The sequence below is a fragment of the Mchenga conophoros genome, linkage group LG10 (assembly GCF_057382185.1).
Source record: "Mchenga conophoros isolate Kocher_MC1m ecotype Shallow Benthic linkage group LG10, M_conophoros_male_GT1.1, whole genome shotgun sequence".
NCBI lineage: Eukaryota > Metazoa > Chordata > Actinopteri > Cichliformes > Cichlidae > Mchenga > Mchenga conophoros.
The window spans coordinates 14,334,488-14,351,737 of record NC_140535.1 but is presented as its reverse complement, the minus strand read 5'-3'; the positions used below and the strand labels follow the sequence as shown (position 1 = coordinate 14,351,737).

General features: G+C 39.5%; 1 long non-coding RNA gene across 1 annotated transcript; it reads right to left on the bottom strand.

Annotated features, from left to right (window-relative positions):
• Positions 1–13,145: 13,145 nt before the first annotated feature.
• On the bottom strand, positions 13,146–16,878 carry LOC146565483 (uncharacterized). Its single transcript, XR_014894123.1, has 3 exons — positions 16,731–16,878; positions 14,579–16,119; positions 13,146–14,504 (listed from the first exon to the last, which is right to left on the bottom strand). It is a non-coding gene; the product is annotated as an uncharacterized LOC146565483 (long non-coding RNA).
• Positions 16,879–17,250: the final 372 nt, after the last annotated feature.

The window sequence follows — 17,250 nt, the reverse complement described above, 5'->3', positions numbered from 1 at the left end:
TCTGGGTACTCCTGGACAAGTGGAGAAAGAGGCTACACTTCCACATTTTCATCTTCCGTGTCCAGCCCAGAATCCTCACCGGTCCACTTTTCCCAGTCCCAAGTTCCTCGGTGTCCACATCTCGGCCAGCCTTACCTGGTCCACAAACATTTTCCACCAGGTAGGAAATGCAAAACAAAGGCTGTACTTTTTCAGGAAGCTGCGTCAGGCCCAATTACCCCAGAGACTGCTAATTAACTTCTACCGCTCCACCATTGAGAGCCTTCTGACCTACTGCTCCACACTGGTTTAACTGCTGTACTGTGGAGGACAAGAGGAAACTGCACGGCGTTTATCATCTTCGCCTATTCTAAAAGAATCTGAATGTAAATCTACATTCAATGTAGAGATGCCGAACTGTGTTTCATTCTTATTGTAATAGTGACAATAAAGATCTATTCTGTTTTATTCTATTCTATTCTAACTTTACTATTCAGTGCCACGTCGAGGTAGAAACAACCTAAATAAAAATGTTCAATGATTTTATAATTTCATCTGGAAGTGGTCTTGTTGAACTATTAGAAAAATACACTGGTCAAGCTCAGGATATTACAATATAACAATGTTGTTCTAGACACATACCTTTATTTAATGAGATGTCATAAACAAGTGTTATCAAAGCAAATCCACAATTTATTTTGAAGTGCCATCTAATTTTAATTCATCTCTTCTGGATTAAAAAAAACCCCATTTTTATCAAAATTTAAAGATATATATTGTTATGGACCAATTTGAAAAACAGGAGTCGTCACAGGAATTATTAGAAAAAGTTGTTTTTTATTTATTTAACCCAAAAGGTTACATTTACAAAAACAATAAATGTTAAGCTCATAAAAGAGGTCAAAGAAACAAAACTGAACTCAGGCAAAGAACTGTGAACTTGACGAAGCAACTGACTGCCCACACAAACATAACTGACCTAAACACGAAATGACACACGAGGGTATATATAATGGTTGATCAGGTCACTATGACACAACAGGGGTAACTAAACGCAACACAATCAAGAACCGTTAAAAAAGATGCAGTACAGCCCAGTTAATAAACTAAACACCAAAGAAGAAAATCAAAAACACTAAACCCTGAACTCAAATATTTAGTTAAATACAAAAGCTCGTTTAACTAAAGAAAATACACTTTCTCCCCCCCTCCAGCAGGAAGTGGTGGTGCAGACCAACATCTTTATTCTGGCAGCTCCCAGGGATCAATGGGTGTAAGAAACCGGTAAAAGAAGCAAAGATTTGTCAGAATCACAAAACAAAAAGAAATGAATTGTTATAAATATGTAGGTAAACTAAATGTGCACAGTAAGAAATAAAACAAATGTATTTAAACCATCAATAAACTTACTGCAAACTAAAGTGTGTCATTGTGTTTAGATGAAGGAATGACTAAAAATACATGAGACTGTAGAGATGACAGGTGACTTCAGGAGACATCCCTCAACACTGCTCCCGCTCACCATATTAGACAGCCCGGTGTCTACTGTGGAAATCTTCAAGTTCCTGGGTACCACCATCTCCCAGGACCTGAAGTGGGAGACCAACATCGCGTCCATCCTCAAAAAGACACAGCAGAGTATGTATTTCTGAGACAACTGGAAGTACAGTCTTCCACAGGAGCTGCTAATCCAGTTCTACACTGCAGTCATTGAGTCTGTCCTGTGCTCCTCCATCACAGTCTGGTATGGAGCAGCCACTAAACAGGATGGGTGCAGACTGCAGCGGACTGTACAGGCAGCAGAAAGGATCATCGGCGTCCCCCTGCCCTCCATCCAGGACCTGCACCTCTCAAGAACCAGGAAACAGGCAGGGAACATCATCACAGACTCCTCACACCTTGGACACAGACTTTTTGACCTGCCACTCTCTGGCAGACGGTACAGAAGCCTGCAGACCAGGACCACCCGACACAAGAACGGTTTCTTTCCCCTCGCCATCTCCCTCCTTAACAATTGAACTGTCACACTGCTTCAAACTGCTAGACTGCAACTGCACCTTATGTACATTCTGTGGTATTCATTTCATTTCTGTAATCCTGTATTTTCTGTATATAAGATTTAGATTAGTTATTTCATTGTTGGTTTATACACATATGTATATGTGCACGTGTATATGTAAATATCAATGCGAGTCTGGCATTGATATTTGACATGACAGCAGAGAGGTGAATTTGGCATTAATATTTGACGTCTGGGCATTACCTCATCATTTAGTCATAGATGATGAATGGGTAAGTCGGTAGAAATTCATTGTTGAACTTTAAAACTAAATAAAATATGACAAAATAAATCATATGCTGAGATGAGATGCAAAGTTGTATGAAGCCGTTCCATCGATGGGTGTAAAAATATCTCAAGAGCGAAAAGTTGAGGAAAAGTTAAAGTAGCTGATTGTTTTTTGCTTGTTTGTTCTCCTCTTGCTATTTCCTTAAAATATCCACAGAAACCAGGCCTGTCTTTCCACCAGATAGCATTCTTTGACTCTGGGTATAATAGCAAAACAATGAAAAACACAGTAATTTGAGCAGAATCAGATTACATTCACATTACTCTTTGTTCCAACACAGTCTGCTTACCTGTGACTGGCCTGGCCTACGAGGTGGTGATAAACCTCCATCTGAGTCCCATCTATTCAGTGGCCGCACCCTGGGTGGAGACTGTTTGGTTTCTGAGGGCCTCCTTGGAGGAGACTGGTCAGAGTCTGAGGCGTCTCTCTTCAGGGGCCTATTCTTTGGGGGTGACTGTTCAGAGTCTGAATCATGTCTATTCTGATCCTTCTTAGCCACCGCTGACCGATCCGGTGAGCGTTTTCTACTTAAGGATTACTTAAGGATGAGCTGAGCTTGCTTTTGTTGAAGTCTGAGTCTGACAAGGACAGTTAATTTCTTGTATTAGATAAGTTGATCTGTGAGGGAACCACAGAGGTTTGATATTAGCAATCATGTCAAATGTTATTATTATTATCTAAATGAGGAGTTTTTCTTTTGTAATGACTTTTGAAAAACCTCCCTTTAGAATACAAATGAAAGATTTGTTATTAGATCATGGTATGTGTGTAAAAAAACTCATATTAAATGGTCCTCTGTTTTTTACTTTTATTCATATTGACTTGCCACACCAGCTTTACAATTTAATTGGATCACTCACCTTTACTTTGCACCTTTTCTGACTTCTCTGAACGTTGCCTCGGTGGTGACAAGTCTGGGGAGTCCTGCCGACTTCTGGGAGGAGAGAGATCCAAAGAGTTGTGCCAGGTCTTTCTGACAGGAGGATTGCGTCCTTTTCTCTTTGAAGACAACTCTGGTGAGTAATTTTGACTTCTGCTTAATGTCTTAGCCTCTGTATTTTGGTGTTCTTTTCCTTTTCCTTCCTCTGTGTCGTCATTTTGATCCACTGTCAGGATAGTAAGTAAAAGTAGTAAACAACAGTCTTCATTTATACAAACACAAATCCTTATTTAACTCAAACTACTTTCCATCTGTTGCTGGTCCTAAAGACTTCCATCTGTTTCACTTCCTTGGGTGAAACAGATGTGTCAATCACCTCAGCAATCTGGTGACATAACAAAAATGACCCAAAATACAAACATACCCATTTTAAAATAGTAGAAACAGTGCTGGACAACAACGGAGGCATCAACTAGCTTAACGGCTAAGCCATACAGCTAAATCTGTGGCAAAACGTCGGCACCCTTTCTCGGAAACCTTGTGCCACTTCTCTTTTGTCTTTTAGACTTCGGGGAATCATTGTCGGCTGATAAATAACGTTTTAAGTTGTCAGCCTTAGAAAGTTCCTGTCCTTTCCTACTGCCAGTGGAAGCAGCTTCATTGTGTTGTTGGAAACTATGGGTTGTGCTTAGGTTCAAGAATGTCAGGATAGTTTGGATAGAGGATGCAAGGGGTAGGGTTGAAACTGAGCCCGGCTATTATCCCTAAAATCATAAATATTGATAACAAAAGTAATAATAATAATAATAATACACATGACTTAACAGCAGTAGAGTTAGCAAATACAATAATAAAAATAAATAAATTTAAAACAATTCCCCTCAGGACAAATAAAGTATATCAATCAATCAACCAATACAAATAAATTATGAGGTTTTTGAGAAATGTACCATTGCTGACTCCAATTTCACTCCAGGTGCAGTGCTGTAAAAGTATTTGTGTGAAGGGGGGGAAAAAAGCTATCCAAACTTACCTGGGCCTGTGTAAAAAAGTAATTGCCCTGTTGTTCAATCATTAATTAATTCATTGTCATTAACCATTTATTGCTGAGGTGCAAAAGCGAGAGTGAAATATAGTGAACATGAACTGTGTAGTTATTTATTTTTAACTGATATCAGTAAGAGGAAGTTAAAGTATCACAAAAAATAGATCATGTGTTGGTGTTGTTTCTACGTCATCATAACAATAATGGTCCAGGATCAACATCACAACTGACCAGTGATCATGTCTGAGCCTTCAGTTAGCAGGAGCAGCAGAAGCCAAGAAGTTGGCTAATCCTTTTAAACTATCTCTGGCAAACCAACATAAACTAATTAGGCTAAACTAAACAGCAAACCTAACTTGAAAATGTATTTACTATCTTGTATAAATGAATAAAGAAAACACTTATGCTGACCAATTGTTCTAGAATAGAGTTTCATATAAACAAGCACAAAAAATAATTGGTCAGTACCAATGTTGATCCTGGATCAGCATTATTATGCTGATGCAAGAACAACACCAACACAAGGACATCAGATACACCGTCACTCATCATGAAAACCACCATGGCCTCAACATAAAAGGGGGTTAGAGATACCTCTGTCACCACAGCTATTAACACAGTGCAGCATGATAGATGAAGATGCTAAGCTGCTGTTCTTAATTATTTGTACCTGCTTGGTAATTTTTCTTATTTGCATTTAGTGGGACCTGGTGTTGTGCTGCTGGAATCGTAATTTCCCTAAGGGGACCTCCCCAAAGGATTAATAAAGTTCTATTTTTTTCTAAGTTTGTAGTTAAACTGACTTGTTCCCATGTTAAAATGTTTCATCTATATTCCATCAGATCCTGCTCTGACCTTTCTGTGTTGGAGATGTTGGATGAGTGCTTTAAAAGTGTCACAGTGGCTTTAGGAGCAATTCACACCAGCATCCAACATGTAAAGGTACAAAAACACTAAAGCACTGACAAAACACTTATTGTTTGTTAACATTTTTAATAGTTGCAGAACCAAATGTGTAAAGTTCTCCACATCTGTTTCAGACAAAAACGAGTGCTTGAATCCTTCGCACTTGTCCTAGTGAACTTCAATAAGGGTGTCCCAAAATCAAACGAACACTGCAGCATCACTGAGAGTTAAAAACTGTCTAAATTCTTTCATCTTTAATAAAATGATCAGTGTTGCTCCTTTACCAGGTGTAACAATTAAGTTTAACATCCAGGCATTCATGAAAACAGAATTTATTAAATTCAATGGAATTAGAAGTTAACATGAAGTTAGCTCGCTAGTTTCCACCTAAACATGATATACAATGTTCTGACTGAGAGATTTCTGAAAGAATTAAAACATACAGCTCTGCTTTCACTTCCAACAAAAATGAAGACAGAAAACTAAACAGTAGTGACTTTTGTAGGGTTACTGAAGTTGGGCTAGCTGGTATATAATGATGTGCTACGTGATCACTAGCGACATAGCTATGTTAGCATAGCATAAACACAGTGAAGCTGGAGGATGAATGCTAACTTTTTTCCATTTGATAAAAGTTACGTGAGGGTTCCCGATGGTTAGGGACAAATGCAATCGCATGGCAGGATGTTGTAAATGGACCAAACTTCAGTCAGGAAAATAATTAAGAAAATCCATCCACAATACGAGGTAAGTCATTAACATACTGCAACAACATGAGAATAGAGCAGCTGCGAAAGAATTCAGCATTAATGGCCCACCAATCAGTAGTGATTTTGGTTGGCCCTGGTTTGCCCTCATGGATGAGGTGATAGGACAGAGGCCTTCCATTAGGCCTCCTGTCCTAATTTTCTTGTTTTCTTCTTCTTTTTTTTCCAGCCGATGATCCAGTGGATTTTTTAGTGTCCTTTCTCACCGTCCTTTTTCCCCTCTGTCTTTTTCCCCCTCTCCTTTTATTGAAATTCTCTTGTCTACGTCTTTTCCTTTCCTATCCCCCAGTCATGTCTGTTCAGATTGTAATAATTTAAAAGTTCCTAAATAAATAAATAAATAATAATAACGATCAATCAAGTGGACCAGTATGGCAAAGCGGTAATGATCCACTTGAAAAAACAAATCTTTTAGGCATTTTTCTTGGCTTTCAGACAATAATTCTGATTGCTACAGTGCTGAACACGACAGGCAAAAAAAAAAGAACGCAGTTTAAGTAAGTTGCCAGCAGAGATGGGCGTTACTGTAATCAAATTACTTTTTCCAAGTAATGAGTAAAGGATTACCATTTTTTTAAAAAATAGATTACTGTTACTTTCTCATAAGCATGCTGCGTTACTAAACCGTGATTTTGTTTGTGAGAATATCTCATTACAATGACGTACAAGCATGCGATGTCGGTGGCACCAACAGACGTGTGTAGATCAACAATGAATAATATGGCATGTGGGAGAGAGTACAACGTGCCGTGTTTAAAAGCTTCCACAGAAATTGAAATTCATTTGCATACTAACTGCCGAGTGGTCTGCTGAATACAGTGTGAGCCTGCGCACAAACAGCACGGAGGGAAAGCGCAAATGAGAGGTGAAACCTATCATCTCTGTTGTGCCTTTTCCAGTGGCCTTTTCACCTACTGTAGTAAATATCTTGTCCATATTGAGTTTGTAATCTTTTATTTTTCTCAACTTCTAAAAGTTTGAGTTAAGGGGGGAAGATGTTTGTTTAAGCCCCCTCTTGTCCCAGCGTATAGCCTACCCCGATTTAGACGCTAATTTGATCCATAATGGCTGTACAACATAGAAAGTCAACGTATACCTCTTACAACCAAAGTAGACTAGCACGTATAGTGCGTATTAATGAAAGCAGTCATTCAAAAACACTGCCTACTACTGTGTCTGAAGGTGAGGTATTGCCACCGTTAGTTTAGGCTTATAGAGATATGTGTTTAAAAAAAAAAAGACCACTAAATGAAATGTAATCATTATATGTTTGTTAAAAGCTAACTTGCATTCCATGAACAGCCACCGCACTACCTGCTGCCTAGTGATGTGCGGATCGATACTGAAATATCGATTCTTCCGATACCAGTCATTTATGTTCTAGAATCGATTCTAACATTAAAATATCGATAATTTAGTAATTTGTAGTTTATCATTAACAGGAACACAGTGGAAATAAACTATATTATTTGCATTGTCTACATTGGAAGGAACTACTTCCTTATACGCCTTTCATAGTCATGTGCGAAATACGGCTGTATAAATGTGTCGCAGCCCCTGGCGTGCGCACTCACAACAATGGCTGAGCGTAATTGGAGTTGTGTGTGGACGTATTTTACATCCACAAACAGCCGAGAAGTGGTTTGCGATACATGTGGCAAGAAAGTGAAGTGTTGTGGCAAAACCACTAACCTTGTCAAACACCTCAGAGTAAATCATATCACAGAATATGACTAGCGTATGTTGAGGCGAACTGAAGAGGATGAGAGGGACAGGGACAGGTGCTGCTAGGGCGAGACAAACGTCTCTCACGGAGTCCTTTAGTGCTGCAGGCAGGCAAGGTGTTCGAATAGTGCACAACTTCAGTTTTTTTTATTTCTATATGATGAACTCTGCATTATTAAGTGATAAGAACAAGTAATCTCACGTCCTGTAATCATTATGACGCTATAATTTGAGATACAATAAAAGATACAATAAATAAAATACGTTTTTGTACAAAGTATTGTTATCAGATCAGTATCGTCGATACTACTCTGAATTTTACTTGGTATCGGATCGGGAAGGAAATCAGTGGTATCGCACATCACTACTGCTGCCACTCCTCCATTGTCCACAGTAGCTGCAGCTGCTATTCCAACTAAGGTGAAACCAACAGCCCCCAGGACAATAGCAGCAGAGATCACTGCTGTACCTGAGACCAGGAAGAAGCACTTGGTTACTGATCATCAGGATGCTTCACAATGAATACATGTCTTGACACGTATGACTTTACCTATGAGTTTTAGAGATAAAAATAAATAAATAAGCAAATAGGTTTGTTACCTGCCCGGCTGTGATGGCTAAGGCTGTCACTGAAACACAAGAAAGAAAACAAAAGATCTTACCACAGCTCAGTCTGGAAATATTAAGACATAGGGCTGGGCGATATGACCCAAAATTCATATCTCTATATTTTTTAGCTGGATGGCAATATACGATATATATCTCGATATTTTTTTTAAAGCCATAAGTTAAGAACAAAAAGAGAGTTCTTAGTCAAAGCTGTGTCCCAGATGTCACACAGGCACTTTTATTTACATACAGTGTAGATCAGGGGTCTGCAACCTTTATCATCAAAAGAGCCATTTTGCCCCTCTTCTGCCAAAAAAAAAAATCATAGGGAGCAGCAAAAAAATAACGTAATAATTTAACTTTTCATCCTTTTTTTTATTTTAGCTGTTACAACCACTGAATAAAACAAACAGAAGTGCAATGTGCATTTGTAGGCCTGCTTTGAAATAAATTAAACTGTTAACTGTAGGCCTGTTAACTGTAGGCGTATATTTTTGTAAAAGTAAAATAAAACTAGTCCACTTTAATATAAATAAAACATTTAGCTGCAACTTAACAGCTTTTAAAATAAAAAGAAAATTGGGAGAGTCTTTGACAAGTCCATGTCAGTGTTCTCTCGTCCTCTTTGGGTTTTTTGCTCAGCCAGCAATCAACTGAAGCACCTGAACATACAAAAAATCTACATCAGCTCGAAATCTAAAATATTTTTTTGCTGAAAAATAATAGCTTGTAAAATACTATTGTCCTTACCATTTTAATGTGACTTCTGTGTCTGAAGTTCGCTGGAGATCTTCCCTATGTCGGGGCTGTAAGATGTGACTTTGATCTTCATACAGGACTGTATAGGCTCTCATCTTTGAGGCGGGAGCGGTGTTTGGACTTTATAAAATTCATGCTTGAGAAAACTTGCTCACATAAGTATGTTGAGCCAAAGATGGACAAGACTCCAAATGCATACTTTTTCATGTTAATATATGTGTCAGGAATGGCACCCCATGTTTCAAAAACAAGTTTGTCGGGTGGGGGAGTTTTTCCATATCACTCCGTTTGTGCTCTTTAGCGAGCGTAGCCTTCTGACGGGCGACTTCTTCAAGATCCGCCGTCAGTGTTTTGAACTTATTTACCCACAAATCTTTATCCGCTATGTCGGCCAGTTCAATTTCTAGATCAGACTTACATACTCCGGTGAATGCAACTGTGTTCAGGAGAGATGGGTCGATGTCCAGCGGTGTGACAGGGAAAGAGAGAGTATGTTTCTCCTTTCTGAAATCACTGAATCTTTCTCCAAATGCAGCTTGCATTGCAATGATGGCACGGTGGAAATATTCATAATTTATTTCATTGTTCGCTTCTTTGAACTCTCTTAGGGAGGGGAAGTGAGAGAAGGTACGTTTTTGTGCATCTCTTGCGAACGCTGTCATCTTGCGCTCAAATGCCAAAACATTCTCCAGCATCTGCAGGGCCGTGCTTCCCTTTCCTGCTTCCCTTTCCTTGTAGATTTGTATTCAGCGTGTTCAAGTGACTTGTCATATCCACCATGAAGTAAAATTTACCCAACCAATCAAGGTCTTCCAGTTCAGGATAGCGGAGGCCTTTGCTTTCCAAGAACGTTTTCACATGCTCCAGACAGGTAGCGAAGCGTTTCAGCACCTCTCCCCTGGACAGCCACCGGACTTTGTTGTGCAGCAGGAGAGCTGAATATGCGTTGTCAACTTCTTCTAACAATGAACAAAACGGTGGGTGGCTTAACCCGTTCGCAATTATTTTGTTCACTATCTTGATAACGAGGTTCATCGCTTCGACTCATTCGGGGGGGAATGTTTGTGCGCACAGTGCTTCTTGGTGGAGGATGCAGTGAAACGCCATCAGCTCTCAATCCAGTGACTTTTGAAGCAAATTCACAAAACACATTTCTTTTCTTTTTGTTGTCTAGTTTTTCTGTTTCCCCCCTGAGAGATTACCACCTTAACGTGGTCAGGCGGTGTGATGGCTGCAGTTACAGCCACACAGTGGTAACATTAGTGTAGAGGCTTACACACAACACTGCATTCACATTTGTCTTTCTTTAAATATAAGGTTTAATTTACAGGATAATAAATAACTGGTTTTGGTCTCAGTCAGGTTTTTGTGTGTTTTACCCCTTTTTGTGATTTTTAAGTTATCCCCCTTTGTCTCGTTTAGTGAGGTCAGTTTGTTTGAGGTATCAGTATTGGTTGCTGTTAACTTTGAGTAGAGTTCTGTTATTTTGACCTCTTTTATGGGCCCAAGATTTCGATTTTTTTGTATAATTTAACCAACTATGTTGTTGGGTTAAATAAAAAACAACTTTTTTTGGAACTGTACTGCGGTGGCCCTGAGAGGCCAAACGGACTGCAACTTAAGAAAACACCAGGAATAAGAAAAGCCCTACAAAAGCACACAAAACACAACAGAAATAGGAGAAACAAAGCAGAAATAGGAAATTTTTTTTTCCAAAAACACAAGGGAAGTGTTTCTGGGGAGACAATAATCCGACGGACCAGTTGCAGGAACCAAAATATGCTAAGAATTGCGCTGGTAGACACTTAAAAGAAGTGGAGGATCTATCAGTTTTGGAAAGAAACAGAGGAAAGAAAAGATGAGAGGTAAGTGTGTTAGCCTAACTATTAGCCTAAAAATCCGTCATCATATGAATGATGATAAAACACGCCTACCATGTTTTGGGTTTCTGCAACTGGTCCGTCAGGTTATTGTCTCCCCAGAAACGCTTCCCTTCCTCTTGTTCTTCCTTTTTCCTATTTGCGTTGTGTTTTATGTGCTTTTGCAGCGTTTTTCTTACCGCTGGTTGCAGTCCGTTTGAACTCTAAGTGCCACTGTACTTTAACCTGTGTCTGACTTTCTTTCAATGCTCGATCCATTGCAGGGGGTTTGCGTGCCTCAGTGACCCTAAAAGCTAGATCAGCGGAAGCTTAGCCTTCAGGTGTTGGTCAGGTCTTAGGGTAGAGGCCTGACAAAGTGCAATCCAATTACATGACAAAAACAGTTATCTGGAGCACCCCACCCAATCAACCGCCCTTAAGTGTTAAGTCCCCAGTTTATCATTTCTGCAAAGAGATATTGCTGCTCAGTTTTAACAGATGTTTTTCAATGTTTTGATTTTTGCTGCTTTAAGAGCCATGAAGAAACTAGCATTTTAATCTTTTCTTTTTTTCAGTTTTATTGGAGAGAAGGCCGGCATTTCCTTAGCAGATGTCTTAGAATGAAGCCATAACATTATAGGACATAGGAAAGTGAAAACATTTAGTTTTGGTGCGAACTCTTCCTCTAAAATCTGATTCGGATGTCATATAATCTAATTAGTGATATCGTCATTTCTTCTTCCAGAAAACATGCAGGGCTTGCAATCATTAAAATACTGAAACCATCATAACATTTTGACTTTGTAGTAACAAAAACATTTAATAAAGACACCTGCTTATCGGTTCCACTTGCATTTTAGCTACAACCAGCTGATTTCAGGCACCAGGGGAGGAAAATGGTAGTGCAGTATACAGCCTGGATATTGAAATTACTTTTTTGTATTGCACAAAAGGACAAGAGAGATTTCTTTCATTAGCAACCACAGCATCTTTTTTTATCATGTAGAGAAAACTGAGACATACTGTTGAAATTGCACTTCTTTTTCCAATATTGAGATAGCTCAGAAATGAAATGTGCAGTTAAACTACTTTACACGGGAGATTTTCACTGGTGGCATGTATGTAGCCCTCGATGTAAAAATGAGTTTAACATCTGTGGCTTAAACAGACAGTGTATGGGATGGAAATCATGAAACATCTGTGTACATCTTGTTGGATTCAGATGTGTAAATCCACTGAAAGCTGTAAACCTCAGGCCAAGATCAGCTGATCACAGACTGTATACAGGTTTCAGTTCAAGGAGACAGATTATTGTAAGTAGCCTCTTAACAGCTTAGTATTGACATGTGTTTCTCTCTCTAAATTACATTGGAAATACAGTAAAGGCTCACAGTCAGTGTGACAGGAAACAGAGGCACAGAGTTTTAGAAACCCGTGCAATGTGAAAGCCCTTTTTTCTGACAGTTGGAGCTACCCTATGAGCAAGCACTTGGGGATGGTGGGATGGAAAAAAAACCCTTTTAAGAAACCTTTGGCAGAATGAGGCTCAAGGACGAGCAACTGGTTGGAGATGACAGAAAAGGCAAAATAAGAAACAAATCAAGAGCATACGAGGACAGGACAAAACACATGATGGGAGGAAGAGGACCAACGTTACTGACATGCAGTAGTGATATATTAACACACTGAGAGTAAAAGACAGAAGTGCTCAGTGCATGATGGGAAGTGAATCAGCAGTTGTGGCCTATAACAGCATAACTAAAGGATGGGACAGGGTCAGCTGATCCAGCTGTAGCTATAAGATTTATCAAAATGGAAAGTTATGAGTTCAATGTTATAAGACGAGAGCGTTTCTGGTTAAACAGGACAGGGACAGGAAAGCTGAAGGCTCAGCCTCCCATTAGACTCATTAGACCTCACCAGAGTGAACAACTTTCTCTGCAGCAACACAACTCATAACTTTTATTCACACCCTGTCCTGATACTTCTGTTTCATCTGCTATAAACAATAACCATACACTATTATTGCAATCTGGACTACAGCTCAAAAGTTTGTAGAGAATTAGAAATGTCTTATCTTAGTAAAAATCTTTTTGATGTTTTACTAAATTATTCAGAAGCGTAAAGAAATATAAATAATTAATGGTAACATTTATCATAAATCACAAATGAGATTTAGTGGAATATCTACTAAGTGTTGTTGAGACAACGTCGGTCTCTCTGATTCTTTTTGTCTTGGTAGAGATCACGCAGAGATGTTTCCAAATTTCACACAATCCTTTTATTACCCATCTTCCTTACAGATGCATCTGGAGATCAGCACACTGCATCCTGTGCAGTCCTACTCTAAAGGCTGATCTGAAGAGTTTCACACAGCAGTTACAGTTATAGTCTCTGGCATCCAATTTCTACAGTAAACCCCCCACATTGGAAAAACACTGGTAAAGTGGCCAGGGGTGCTGACACCCTGACCCCCATCTCCTTTTAAATCAAATCAAATCACTTTTATTGTCACATCACATGTGGAGGTACACTGGTACAATACATGCGAGTGAAATTCTTGTGTGCGAGCTTCACAAGGAACTGAGGTGTGCAAAAATACAATACCATAAGAACAAGCAAAATATAAGAATGGCTAAATCTGACACACACACACACACACACACACACACACACACACACACACACACACACACACGAAATAGAGTAAACAATAAAATATACAAAATATACAGAGGTTGGTAGTTAGACATGTGCAAAACAAGTGGCATTTATATACAGTGTGGAGTGCATAATGTTGAAGTTCCAGTAGTGAAGCTGAGGTGTCTATGAAGTGTTCAGCAGTCTGATGGCCTGATGGAAAAGGCTGTCTCTCAGTCTGCTGGTTCGGGACCGGATACTGCAGAACCTCCTTCCTAGTGGAAGTAGTCTGAACAGTTTATGGCTGGGGTGACTGGAGTCCTTGATGATCCTCCCCGCTTTCCTCAGGCACCGCTTCCTGTAGATGTCCTGGAGGGAGGGAAGCTCACCTCCAATTATCCGTTCAGAACACCGCACTACTCTCTGGAGAGCTTTGCGGTTGTAAGCGGTGCTGTTGCCATACATCTAGTGAGGATGCTCTCAATGGCACAGCGATAGAAGATCCTGAGGATGCGGGGGCTCATGCCGAATCTTTTCAGTCTCCTGAGAAAGAAGAGGCGCTGCTGCGCCTTCTTCACTGTTTTGTTTATGTGTCCTGACCACGTAAGATCCTCAACCAGATGTACACCAAGGAACCGGAAGCTGCTCACTCTCTCCACAGCAGCGCCGTTGATGGTGATGGGGGTGTACTTCTTTGCACCTCCGGAAGTCCACTATCAACTCCTTTGGCTTTGCAACGTTGAGGGTGAGATGGTTGTCTTGACACCAGTGGGTCAGGGTGCTGACCTCCTCCCTGTAGGCCGTCTCATCACTTTTGGTGATAAGACTCACCACTGTAGTGTCATCCGCAAAGGGTCCAATGTGAGTCGGGTAGTGCAGAGCAAACGAAGTCCCTGATCAACTTCTCGAAGCATTTGCTCACGATGGGGGTCAGGGCTACAGGTCGCCAGTCATTCAATGAGGAGATGGTGGCGGATTTGCACAAGTCTGCACAGAAACAGAGAGTGAGCAAAAGCAAGAACTGATGGAAAATGTGACATGACTGTGGCATGATACGTTACCTTGGTAATGCAAAGATCTGGTTGTTTAGAAGCCAGCATGAAGACCTCATGAGGAACAGGCGAGTAATCAGCTGATTGTTCACAAGTGACTGAGGGACAGGAAGGTGGAGGAGCATCCCCTAAAAAAGACAAGCACACGGACAACAACACAGGCATACACCGAAAGAGGAGAGGGAGAAAGAAGCAGGCCAGCAAAAGAGGGCAAGAGAACCATGACATCTACAGAGGCCCATTTTCATTTGGTACATCGTGTTACCAGATGTCAGTTTTTAATGTTAGAGCTCAACTTGTCAGTCAAGAAACCTTTTTCCAAAGATATCAGCACAAACCGAAATCATTGTGCGGATTAAAAACAGTAAGTTGTTGAAGTTTGTAATGGATGATGTTTGTAATCTGATTAAATCAGATGTGTTCCTGGTTTAGAACCATGTGATCTGTCAACACAGGAGTGATTGTTACTAGAAATGGGCCCATGTATAACTGTGTAGACATTTCCTAATACATCATGGGTGATTTAACATAAATGATTCATTAAACACATCTGTGAAAACATTTCTGATAACCGTTTTGTTATATTATGTTAAAGTAAATGTGAATTATTAATAAAAGGAGAATGTTTGAATCTGACCACAAAATTTTGAGCAGTAGTGTGTGTTGTATGCATGTGTCTGTCTGTATCTGATCAGGATTATGTCAGTGTCAACAAAATGCTCTTTTTTTTTTTAGCTGTGTCTATCATCAAAATTAAGTTGGAGTGTTTAAACCCTGACAGCGAACTCTGCCTAACAAGTCCACTTTGCTCATTGACTTAAATTAAACCACTTAAACTAAAGAAACAATAAATGTGTCTGGATCATCCCAGGTTTTGTTTTTAACCTCATTAAAGCAAGTTGACATTTTCCTCTAAAGGGGCTGCAACACCCAGCTGCACAAAACCTTCACTTTTTTAACAGTTTCACTCTTTGAATATTTTTCATTTCTTACCATCAGAATTCTCCAAAAGATTTTTAGAAGAAATTTATTTTCTTTCATGCATCACCAACTGAACCTTTTATGTAAACAATTCAAGTTCCAACCTAACCTCATTTAGTTTTGCTTATGTAACGCGGTTAAAGGACCAGGGCGCCTGACTGCAGCCTCATAGACAATGAGCTATCAGAATAAGATTCGACTATGGAGCCTGAGGGTGTGAATAAAACACAGGAAACAAAAGTAGAGCTCAAATATATAATGTTTGTTATGAGAAGTGTATAGACGGATGTACAAAAGAAATAAAAACATATGCATATATATCACAAACAAAAATAATGTTGACAATACAAAACAGCTTATTAGGTTCCAAAAGGAGGTGGGATGAGGTGTAGTCCAGTATGTGATTTAGTTTAGTTCCATGGACCTGTGATAGGTCATGTGTCAACAATTTGTGATTCAGTCCATAGGTTCACAATTCCTACCGCAACGTAGCGGTGGTCGGGTGGCTCGCCATCTCGCGCTGATCAGGGCTGATCGCGGGAGAACAAAAAAAAAAAAAAAAACCTGACCTAAACAAGGTCAAAAAACAGAAATTATCATTCACAGAAGAAAATGAAACAGCATTCTACTGCTGTGACAAAATAAATCCATAAATCCATAAATAACAAAGTCAAGTAATCAATGCCACGTTTCATACAACAATCAATAAACCATCATCTCTTATAATGAATGTCATTCTAAATACTATTCTAGAAAGACATTCTCATGGGTCCCATCAAAGTATATCAGCGTTAAAGCTAATAAATATTATCCAAAGTTAATCAAATATATTTACAAAACTCATTTAATCACAGGTGTTGCGCAACAGATTCAATAATGTAAATGGAATTTAACTCAATGCAAAATCTCATAGGCCGTTTCGGCATTTCATCAGAAAAGTAACAAAAAACATCCAAAACGGACAAAACTACAAAAATCAAATCACTCGTTCAACTCTAGATACGTTAAGCCAACATTCGGCCATAATGGAATAAACAAAAACAACAATATTCAATAGATGACACTAGTAATTGCACTTACTGTCGCTAGCCTAGCATTAGCTTACCGGCATTGTAGGATGTGCGATCGCGGCTCCGCATGTACATTAATTGTGACAAAACAAAACAAACAAATAACTCACCGTTGAGTCGAGTGTGAGGTAGTGTAAAGATGAATGAATCGGCCGGGTTATTGCACGCTGTCAACTGGCCTGTAGTGCAAAATTTGTCGATATCTGACAAGTACGCCAACCACAGGGACAACAGCAGCCAGAGGAGCAGGGACATGCAGCTGATTGACCCGGAACTTATACAGGATTCATTCCCGCCACAATAAAGGGACTGGCGGAAGTGGGGTCAGAAGTTACCGTGGTTACACTTAGCAAAGTACTTGTAACTCTAATAATTAGTAAGAGTATATTTCTTATCATCTATTGCTCATCTGACCTGATAAACTTCAATTAACATTATAACACAGGACTGATTGTCTCTAAAAATGGGCTCCTGCACACTTGCAGACATTTTTCCATCACAACTTATGGATGATGAATGATTTGATTAAAGCTGTGAAAACATTACTGATAAACTTCATGTGATATTACATTAAAGCCAATTTCCTATTAAAAGCAGGGACTTTTGAGCAGTAGTGTGTACTGTATGTTT